At 35.8% G+C, this 10,107-nt stretch overlaps 1 long non-coding RNA gene across 1 annotated transcript; it reads left to right on the top strand.

The window, feature by feature from the left end:
- Window positions 1-8,050: 8,050 nt before the first annotated feature.
- On the top strand, window positions 8,051-8,563 carry LOC149246407 (uncharacterized). Its single transcript, XR_016265561.1, has 2 exons — window positions 8,051-8,275; window positions 8,403-8,563. It is a non-coding gene; the product is annotated as an uncharacterized LOC149246407 (long non-coding RNA).
- The last annotated feature ends 1,544 nt before the right edge of the window (window positions 8,564-10,107 follow it).

The following is a 10,107-nucleotide window of genomic DNA, read 5'->3' as shown; positions in this document are numbered from 1 at the left end:
ATGAAGGAGATATTGCTGATCTAAAAATCAGTGGTGTTGTAGACATTTTTCGGGGCGTCGAATTTGCAGATCATATCTGTATGATTTGGAGCAAAATCTAAAAAATCTAATTGCATATCTGAATTTTTTGTGAAAAAATACCCAAGTTGAAAAAAAAATCGGCTGAATCAGAGTTCGGATTAGGGAGATATCGCTGATCTAAAAATCAGTGGTGTTGCAGACATTTTTTTGGGGTAGCGAGTTTGCGGCGCAGATCTGTACGTTTTGGTGCAAAATATACAGAATCTAATTCCTGCTCTGGATTTTTTGTGAAAAATACCCAAGTTCAAAAAAAATTCAGTTGAATCGGAGTTTGGATGAGGGAGATATCGCTGATCTAAAATCAGCGCTTTTTTCAGAAATTTTTTGGTGACGGCAGGACAATTGCAGTGCGGATCTAAAATTCCAGTGCCTAGATCAGGATTTCTACCACATGGGAAGATGCAGAATGGTTGTTTCATTTCTGAAAATAGGTCATAATAGAGATTCTAAACAAGATTCTAAGAAATATTGATGGAATTGTGGCCATTTCAAATTTTCGCCAAGTAAGTGATTTGTTTTACAAACCCTTTTCATGGCTTATAACAGTAAGTTATTTAAAGGAAAATATGATTGGACTTTTATTGAAAATTTTATAGCATATCATAAGTTGGACCATCCAGGGTGTTGGAAGGACAAAATAGGGTCTTATTTGAGAAATGACGCCGTTATATGGTGGGAATCACTTGATAGTGAGTTTTTGAGGTTATGTAGCACTGATGTAATAGAAGAACTACTTTTGAACGAATGGTCTCATACTAGAAAGGAGAAAACCACAAAACCTAGCAAAGATTTTATTGGTACAGGAAAGAAGGAAACCAAGAAATCTAAAGGGTTATTTTCTGCTAGTATCTCCTTATTGCAGGTTCATGGATTGATTTAGAAGGAGAAGATCATTATGTCTATAAATCCTAGTTGCAAGCATAATTTTATCAATGTTAATTTGGCAAAAAAATTGCAAGTTCCAGCAAAACACATTGAAAACATACAGGTGGATAATGAAGATGTTCAAGTTTATAAAGATTTGAAGCTTTCTATGGATAAGTATGTGTTGCATTGTGACTTTTATACTTCAGATATGGATAACATGGATGTTGTTTTGGGATATCCTTGGATAGAATTTGTGGGGACTGTTAATATCAATGTGCAGAAGAAATTCCTGAAGCTCTGGTATAAAAAGAAGAAAATTACATTGTAGGATATTTCCATTAAGACCCAAGCAGAGACTATGGAGGAAGAAGCACAAATCTCTAATGACACTTAGACATTAGATGATGAGCCTTTGATGGTCGACAATCAAACACAAACAGAGGCTAAAGCAGAAAAGGTTACAAGTACTGATACATTAAATGAGGACTCAGTGGTTGAAGTAATATTGGAAGATAAAAAACCACAGCAAGCACCACAACATGTACCAGATAACTATCAGGCTCCATTAGGTGGTAAATTAAAGAAAGATACAATGTTGGTTAAAACTTTAGCATATCACCACCCACATCACCAAGCAAGAAAGCAACCAACAAGGTGGCAACAAATTAGCTACAAGGACAACAGCCCCGACATGGCATATAGAGAGGGGCGACGATCCACCTACTATACATCAACACAGAAGAGCTACGAGGATCAAATTCCATCTTAAGCGAGCAAGGCACCAACTAGATCGAGAGTTCACCTTTCTCTTGGATGGCTAGATGCACGTGCATGGTACCAGTGGATTACTCTTTTGAGTAGATTTTATTATTTGTTTTCTTCCCATGTTTCGGGGACGAAACATGTTAAGGGGGTGGAATGTAGTATACCTAGGGGGGATAATATGGGGTACAAAGGGAGGTACCCAAGAGAATAATGTAATAATGGGATGGGCCATAGTAATAGATAAGGTGGTTAACCTGTATCATCTAAGCGACCACAATTAGTTAGCGATAATGTAATAAGCCCATGGTATTAGATAGATGGTACTGAGGGAACCATGGTAATGACCCATGGTATTATATGTATGAGGCCTATATAGAGGCTAGAGACTCCCCATTGAGAGATGTCAAGGATTATTGTATGAACAGGCATATGGTTTATGGAGTGTCCTTCTTCCTTAAGGAGTGAATGTATGGTGTAGCCCTACCTTAAGGGTTTGATTAATAATAAATAAGCATTTCTCTCTATTTCTATCATATTGTTTCTGGGTCTATTTGTATTTTCATATATTTTCAGGTCAGATCTATAACAGCTACTTCAAGTGAGGTAGTGGCTACTACTGTTTATCGGTAGCTGGTGGCTTCATTTATGTATCTGGTGAACACACAACCCGACTTATGCTTTGTGGTGAACCACCTGAGTCAAGCTATGGTTCAGCCTACTAAGCTATTTTGGAAGGCAGCGGAACATGTGCTGAGATACCTCAGAGGCACATCTCAGTATGGTTTGTGGTACAAATGGACAGAGGGAGTGAAGCTTCAGGGCTTCACAGATGCGAATTGGGTAGGGAGTCCATCAGACCGAAGAACACTTCTAGAGGAATCTTCAACCTTGGTTCAGTTGCAGTTTCCTGGTACAACAGGAAACAAATATTAGTTGCACTTACCTCAGTAGAGGTTGAATACATGGCTGTTAGTCAAGCTGCATGTGAGGCCATTTGGATGTGGAAGATTCTAGTGGGATTGTTTGGTCAGAGGATGGATCCTATAGTGATCTACTGTGATAATCAGAGTTGTATCAAACTCTTTGAGAATCCAATTTTTCATGACAGGTCCAAGCACATTGATATCTGGTATCACCATCTTCAAGACTGTGTGGTCAAGAGGATCATGTTGTTGCTGTATGTTTCGACCGAGGAACAGGATGCAAATATTTTGACGAAAGCATTGTTAAAATCCAAGTTCGAGTTTCACAGAAACAGGATTGAGGTTACTGATAATCCCTTTCTTGTTGAGAGGGAGTGTTGAAAATAGCAACAAGAAATGCTAAAAATAGAAGTGCTAAAAATAGCACTGCTATAAATAGCATTTCGGGATATCTTCCTATTTTAGTTAGTCCCTAAACTAAAATAGAGAAGTAAAATTCGAATTTGATCTTAGCAGCTATTTGTAAAATAATTAATTAATTCATCTTGAGTTAATTAGTTGTAGGAAATCAAACATGAAGTCTATGTGAAGACATGCAACAGTTTCTCCATTGATTGAGGAACTTATCCCTTGATTAAAGGAGATCAAGATGAGTTGTACTTTGAGTTGTAATTAGTTAGCTCAGTTAACTGAGTTAAGTCCAGTTAGATTAGTTCAAATAGTTTGTTGAACTAATTGTGAGTTCAGTTAGTTAACGCATGCATGTAACTGCTGCACTTCAGATAACTGAATATTCTCTCATAAATAACTCATGCATGTCAGTTCAGTCAGAGACCCAGTTGAGATTAGGTAATGGGATAATGTACTATCAGTTGCAGGAATATTCCTTGGAGGATATGTTTTGCATGCAGAAGGAATTCATTCCTTGTGGATTGCGTAGTTACTATTGAGGTTGATGGTTGTGTGATGAGGCCAATTCACACAAGTGGCAGCATTGGACCCAAAGAGAAACTGCGCAAGGAAATAGGAGGTTTGGAGGGCTGGAGGAAGACATATGTTGTGTCTATTCAGTTTGTGAGCATTATTGTTCGATTGTGCTGAGAGATGGATGTGAGTTGAATCTTTATGTAATCTGAACATATTTCCACTTGCATGATATTATAGAGATTGGGGTTTTAGGCTGAGGCTTTCCCCAGAGTATTCTTCTGTGTTCATGTTTGATTGCTTTCTCATTCTCAGTTATATGTGTTCTATTTGATCTTGCTCATATTCGATTAAGCTTCCGCAAAGTTTTTTGTAGAAGTAGATCTTGTATTTTGCTTTAGTATATTGCATAATCTGTTGATCTATAGTGAGAAATTTTACAAATACCTCACTAAGCTTCCTCCCAATCTTAGCCTTTTGGTATCTCTGGTTCCTCCTCTGGAACTTCTTCCTCTCTTTTTCCAAACAATTCTATCCACACTCACTGTGGAATTACCTTCTGTGACAAATTTTACCCAATTGTTACTTTTTGGAAGTCACCCTTCTTCTAATTCTTTGCAGTAGAACCTCTTCTCCTTCTGTAGAGCATGTCTTCTCCTCAACTTCAAAAGTTATTAGGTTGCTGCACTTTCCCCTACTCACTTCTCTCTTCTCATTTACTTCCCTTACTTCATATCCTTGCCGGGTTTTGTCATGATTCCTCTTTCTTCTCAGAGTCTATTGTTTCCTCTTCTCTTCACAACATTATTGGCTTTCTTCCTAATGTCTATTCCAACCTGCAACCACAGTGCTTTATGACTAGAGTTAACACAAAATAAAACATTATAATATATGTACCAAGATCCTCAATAATCTTCTTGTTGGTCCACTCCTTTGAACCAATTCTCATCCAAAAGTATATCATTGCTTACATCTCCCTACTATGTCTCCACACTGTTGTATCATAATGCAAGCCTGCTCTAACTACTACCTATCCTTCCTTTCTTAAAATAAAACTTCAAAACATCTCTCAAACTTCAACTTAATGTAAAATATATACAAAACAAATTTTGATATAATCTTACTCTGTTTCCCTTTTTAAGAGCTCCGTATGTACCAACTTTTCCTCCACTACTACAGTTCTTCAATATCCTTGACTCATAACGTTTTTCTCTCTCTTCTTCCAAAATTTCAGCGTTCCTATTTCAAGCTTTACCCTGTGGTCCTCAATCCTCAAGCACAAATATAAATTGTAGAACAAACAAATTAACCTTCTTTAGATTCCTCCAAATTTGATCCCGCTACAAATTCACTTTCTGTTTTCTGTACTCTGAGATTTTCAGAGTATTCAAGCTTTGATGCCAACCCAAAATTTGAGCCTGCTTACCCGCAATGCCTAGTCCTACTCTATCCAAAAAGCATTTCCTTCAGCCCTATGAAATTAGCTTTATCGATATATAAATCCCTTTACTAATACAGTGAGAAGAGCAGAAAGAGTAGTACCAAAACTACTGAATTCAAGTCCCATCATATATAGCCCCCGGGTATAAAGACTTTATTTGTAGTGTTACCTTTTTAACTCCTCTTTTACCCTCTCTCCGCTTTTATTAATTCTATCGCTCCAACCTTTCCTTTTATTTTGAATAGCCCCCGAAGTCAAGCCGTCTTTAATATAAACCTTGGCCACTTATGCCGAGAGCCCCAACTCTTGATTACAAAAACTGTTGGGCGTCTAGTGTTTTGAGTTTTCGTGTATTGTCAACTTCACATTATCTTTACTCTGTCATAACCTCGCCAACACGCTAAATCTCCTTGAGGACCCCACAATCTCCGTCCCTTAATAGATCTAGGAAATGGAAATTATTTATGTTTCCGTCACTTGATGGACCTTGGTCCCTGGTCTTCGAGGCTTAATTAAAAGAACTTATGGGATTCCTTCCTTCCAGATTCTCTGGTCTAGATTTCTGTTACGAGGTTTTGTCAATAGATGGTCTTGCTCCCGCAAGTGACGAACTTCACTCGGAAAGAGAAATTGGCTAAGTGTTGGGCCTTTTCAGGCTTATACTCGGTTTCAACTCTCCAAATCTTTCCGACTTGCTTCTTCCGTGTGTGGGTCGTGCTAGCTTGAACTCCAATTTTGTGGAACTTCCGCTTGTCGCCACTTGGTTGAATTCTTTGCTTATCGCCACTTTGATGATTTTTCCTCTCAACCCTAATTAATGCCCGACACTTAATTATGAACTCCTATGGGCTTTAACTGAACAAGGTCACTGAATATCCCCATCAATTGCCACTTCGTTAGATAACAATCCCTGTTGCCCAATGAGTTTCTCAGCCCTAATCAATGCCCGAAACTTAATTATGAACTCCTATGGGCTCTAACTGAACAGGGCCACTAGAATATCCCCATCAACCGCCACTTCGTTAGATAATGATCCGTGTTGCCCAATAAGTTTTAATAATTATAATTCATAAGCCCTTATGGCCTTCTGATCTTTAGGTTTGGTGCTGTTCCATTTCTGGACTCCATCAATTTTCATTCCCCGACGCTATTATCAAACGGGCTTCCATTGAAACTTCAAAAAATAAGTGTGTTTCGCCTCTATGCCTCAACTTTTGCCTTTAGTTTAATTTATGATCAATGGCTCCTTCCGATGCTGGATACTTTCAGAAGATTCATGTAGCCTCCATTAATGAATCATTGATCCTATGTTGATCAACAATCAACGATATCTCTCCTGAGCTTATTATAACTATGTTCCGATTGTGATACACTGATATAGCAATAATATGTATATATATACCTATAGATACCTCATGAGATTCATCCACACCTGCAATATTAGATGATTGTGCATTCATACATATTGAGGATGTATATACAATTACGCGACATGTCCCTGACTGGAAATTCAAACCTGTAGTTATCTATCCATTCCCTCATCCCTACAGTAAAATTACCAAATTTGGTTACTGTAAATTAACACACACAGACCCCAAAAAAATGGTGTTCAAACCACTTACAATGCCCTTGAGCTTGTCTGCATAACACTTTCTTATCGTATGGCTCATCCGAGCAACACAATCCGCTAACTAGTTACAAAGACAGGTTGGTCTGATCACAATTAGTTACCGTCCTAATTTACTCAATCAAAATGCCTTAAATTCCTAGATTTAGGGCCAATTGGAATGAGCCCACTAGCATCTAAGCTGCCACCATTTTGTGAATTCGAGATTCACCTTAAAGGTCTATATTTAAGGCCAAAGTTCAAATGACATGACCACTGACATTGAAGTTGCCGCAATTTCAGATTGAAGATTGGTAATACGCCAACTTATCCTCGTGTCGAACACACCTGTGCTTCGGGTATTGCAAACTCGTTATTATTTATCACTATGTAATAAGTTAATGGGTTGGAGAAGGGCTTTATGTATTACAGACTGTTAAGTATTAAGAACTATGTAATAACTTAGGTTAATGGGTTGGATAAGAATAGAGCGATAAATAAAATTAAAAAGTAATAAATCAATCCAATCCAATTAATTCAAATCCCATTCTAGCATCCCCTCCTACTTTGCTTTTCATCCTCAGTTGAGAAACGACTCGATTCCACTTCAGCAGGTGCTTAGAGCACGCTTGCAAGTAAAATGTTTTCATTTATGTTTTTGGATATTGTTAATAATAATGTGGTCATCTTACATAAGGTCCCTACGATTCTACAGTAAGCGGCATCCGCGCATGGTTCTGCAAGTGATAATACTAATGTTGAATGGTGATTGTGATTGTGCAGAGAGTGATCCCTTTTCTCAACCTCTTCTAGAAGCTTCCCATGATGAAGCTCCCTTCTCTGGATCTTTGAATGTTTCAATGAAATCGAAGGGAAAAAATGTTGATGTCAGCTTGTACGATGAGGCTTCATCTGATCTTCCAAAGACATCAGAAGATTTCGATGTCAATCTAAATATTTTAGGAGCCCCCCAGTGTAATGAAGCTCCATCCTCCTCCTATTCTTCCAATGGACCAACTAAATCCAAATCCGATCTCATTAGCAACATATGTAAATATATTGATAAAGTCGAGGATTTCATTCTCGATGACCTTATGAAGCACATGTCTGAGCTTCTGAAACTACGAGAGAAGGTAGATAACAATCTGTCATATCCATCTGATATTAAATGCGAATTATATTACAAGGAGAATACGAATTATATAATTAGATAAGATTATCATTATAGTCAGGTATCTGATTTGAATATATTTCATTTCTTGCATTTTCTTAGGGAAATCATCAAGAAGCATCGATTCTAGGTCATTTTTCTTGGCCCGACTTTCCAGGCTTGCAAAAATTAAAGGAGATCGTGTCATTTGGAACTGACCCGTGGATAAAGGATATACATGGACTTGTTAAAGCACTCCTAAAGCAGGTAGGAAGGGTAAATTTTGCTACTATTGCACCTCTTATGGTTGCCCATACTTTGGAAAGATTAGATGTTAGTATCACCAACAGAGAAAAGTGTTGACATCTTATAAAAGAAATGTATGATCTTGCCATTGTTCTAAAAGTATTGAGAGAAAGCGCCGAGGGAATGCAGGATGTAATGCAAGAAGCTACATCATTGATAATTGAAGGCGCGCTCGTGTGCTCTACTCAGACTGGCTGTTCTGCCTTGACAAGGTAATACTCAACATTCCGTAGTTAATCTTATCTACCAGCCTATGTGTATAGTACAGGTCAAATGCAGACAAAGGCCATGGTTAATACCCAAAGATAGGAAATAAGTGTTTTCATTATTTGATTGCAGATTCTTCTCAACGTCACCATTAGAATTTGAAGGAGCTCTGAGTAACATCAGACAGAAGTTAAATGCCATGTATATGAAAATTAATACCGAAATTGCTTTTCGTGGTTTCAATCTCATCGAGCATCAGGAGAGGTCCCCTCTTTCGAAATAATACCCTCCCTGTGATGGTAAATATACTACCAAGTTAATTTATTTAATTTCGAAGTTTCTTTATGAATAATATTAAATATGCATCTGATTTGGATTTAGATTTAGATTTTGAGAAGGATTAAATTTATTGAGTTACAATTTTTTTTTAGAGTGAAAAGAGATTTTATCTTTATTCAAATTTCTTGAGTTACAAATCTGTTTACAGTGAAAAGGGATTTGATCCTTATTCAAGAGTTGTAAATTTGAAGTTAAAATCAGGTTGGTTTAATTACTAATTAATTTATTAATATTTTTTTAGTAATTCCTAAGTTTCTATTAATTCTTATAAATGATGCATCTTTGAGAGCTATTCAAAATCATACCACCAGCCTCATTCCTACTATGAAAAACATTTGACCAAAATAACAAAAAGCCACAGGTTCAAAAACAAATTGCCATCTTGACTAGAAGAAACAAAGTACCCAAATACAACTCACTATCATAATCAATTACATACTTATAATTATAATTTTTATTATTATTATAAATATAATCATTAATTTTTTACTTTTTATTTTAGTTTTAATTTGATGTTGCCAAAATGTTTTATTGATAATTATATATATATATATATATATATATATATATATATATATATATATTTTAATCTTAATTTTATTTTTTATGTAATTTGATAGAGTCGAAATATTTAAAAAAACATTACATTACAACATTTGTGGAGAATCTTTTGCAAAACAATTATTTTAATATTTTTGAAATTGTAAAACGAATTTTTTTATTTAAAAGTGTATTTTGTTAGAATGTTTCTAAGTTAAAGTAGAGTATTTTGTTAAAATGTTTTTGAGAATGAAACTTTTGTAAATAAATTTTTAGAGAGGTCTATCAAATGATTGCAAAGTCAAATTAAATAAATAAATTCAAGAACTTGTTAAAAGGAAGTGAATTTACCAATGTGAAAACTATATATATATATATATATATATATATATATATATATATATATATATATATATCAGTTAGGCATTGGTGGCTACATCATGGTCATGTTCAAGAATAACACCTTCTCTCTCTCTCTCTCTCTCTCTCTATATATATATATATATATATATATATATATAAGTTAGGTATTGGTGGCTACATCATGGTCATGTTCAAGAATAACACCTAAATAGGATGGGAGCCGGTAACTTAACGTCTAGGAGTGTGAAAACCCCAATACCCATGGAAAATTAAATAATAATTATTTATACTAGAAAACTTTATTTTAAAAGAAAATCCCTCTATTTAAAAAATTACAATAATTGTTTATTTTATAAAAAAATCAATTTAATGTAAAAGCTAAATTAAATATAATAATTTGATGCAAGCCCAAAATTTGATCCTCCTTACCCACAGTTCCTGGTCCTAAAAGCGCTTCCTTCAGCCCTGCAAAATCAACTTTATGGGGATATAAATCCATTTAATAACACATTGGGAGGAGCCGAAATAGTTGTACTAAAACCACAGAGTTCAAGTCCTATCATATATACCCGCTAGGGGGAAAGACTTTATTTAC

The sequence above is a fragment of the Pinus tabuliformis genome, chromosome 7, assembly GCF_031772625.1.
Source record: "Pinus tabuliformis cultivar Carrire ecotype Pingquan chromosome 7, CPIR1, whole genome shotgun sequence".
In the NCBI taxonomy this organism is placed as follows: Eukaryota; Viridiplantae; Streptophyta; class Pinopsida; order Pinales; family Pinaceae; genus Pinus; species Pinus tabuliformis.
Note: the sequence above shows the minus strand (reverse complement) of the source record. Positions and strands in the feature narration are given on the sequence as shown.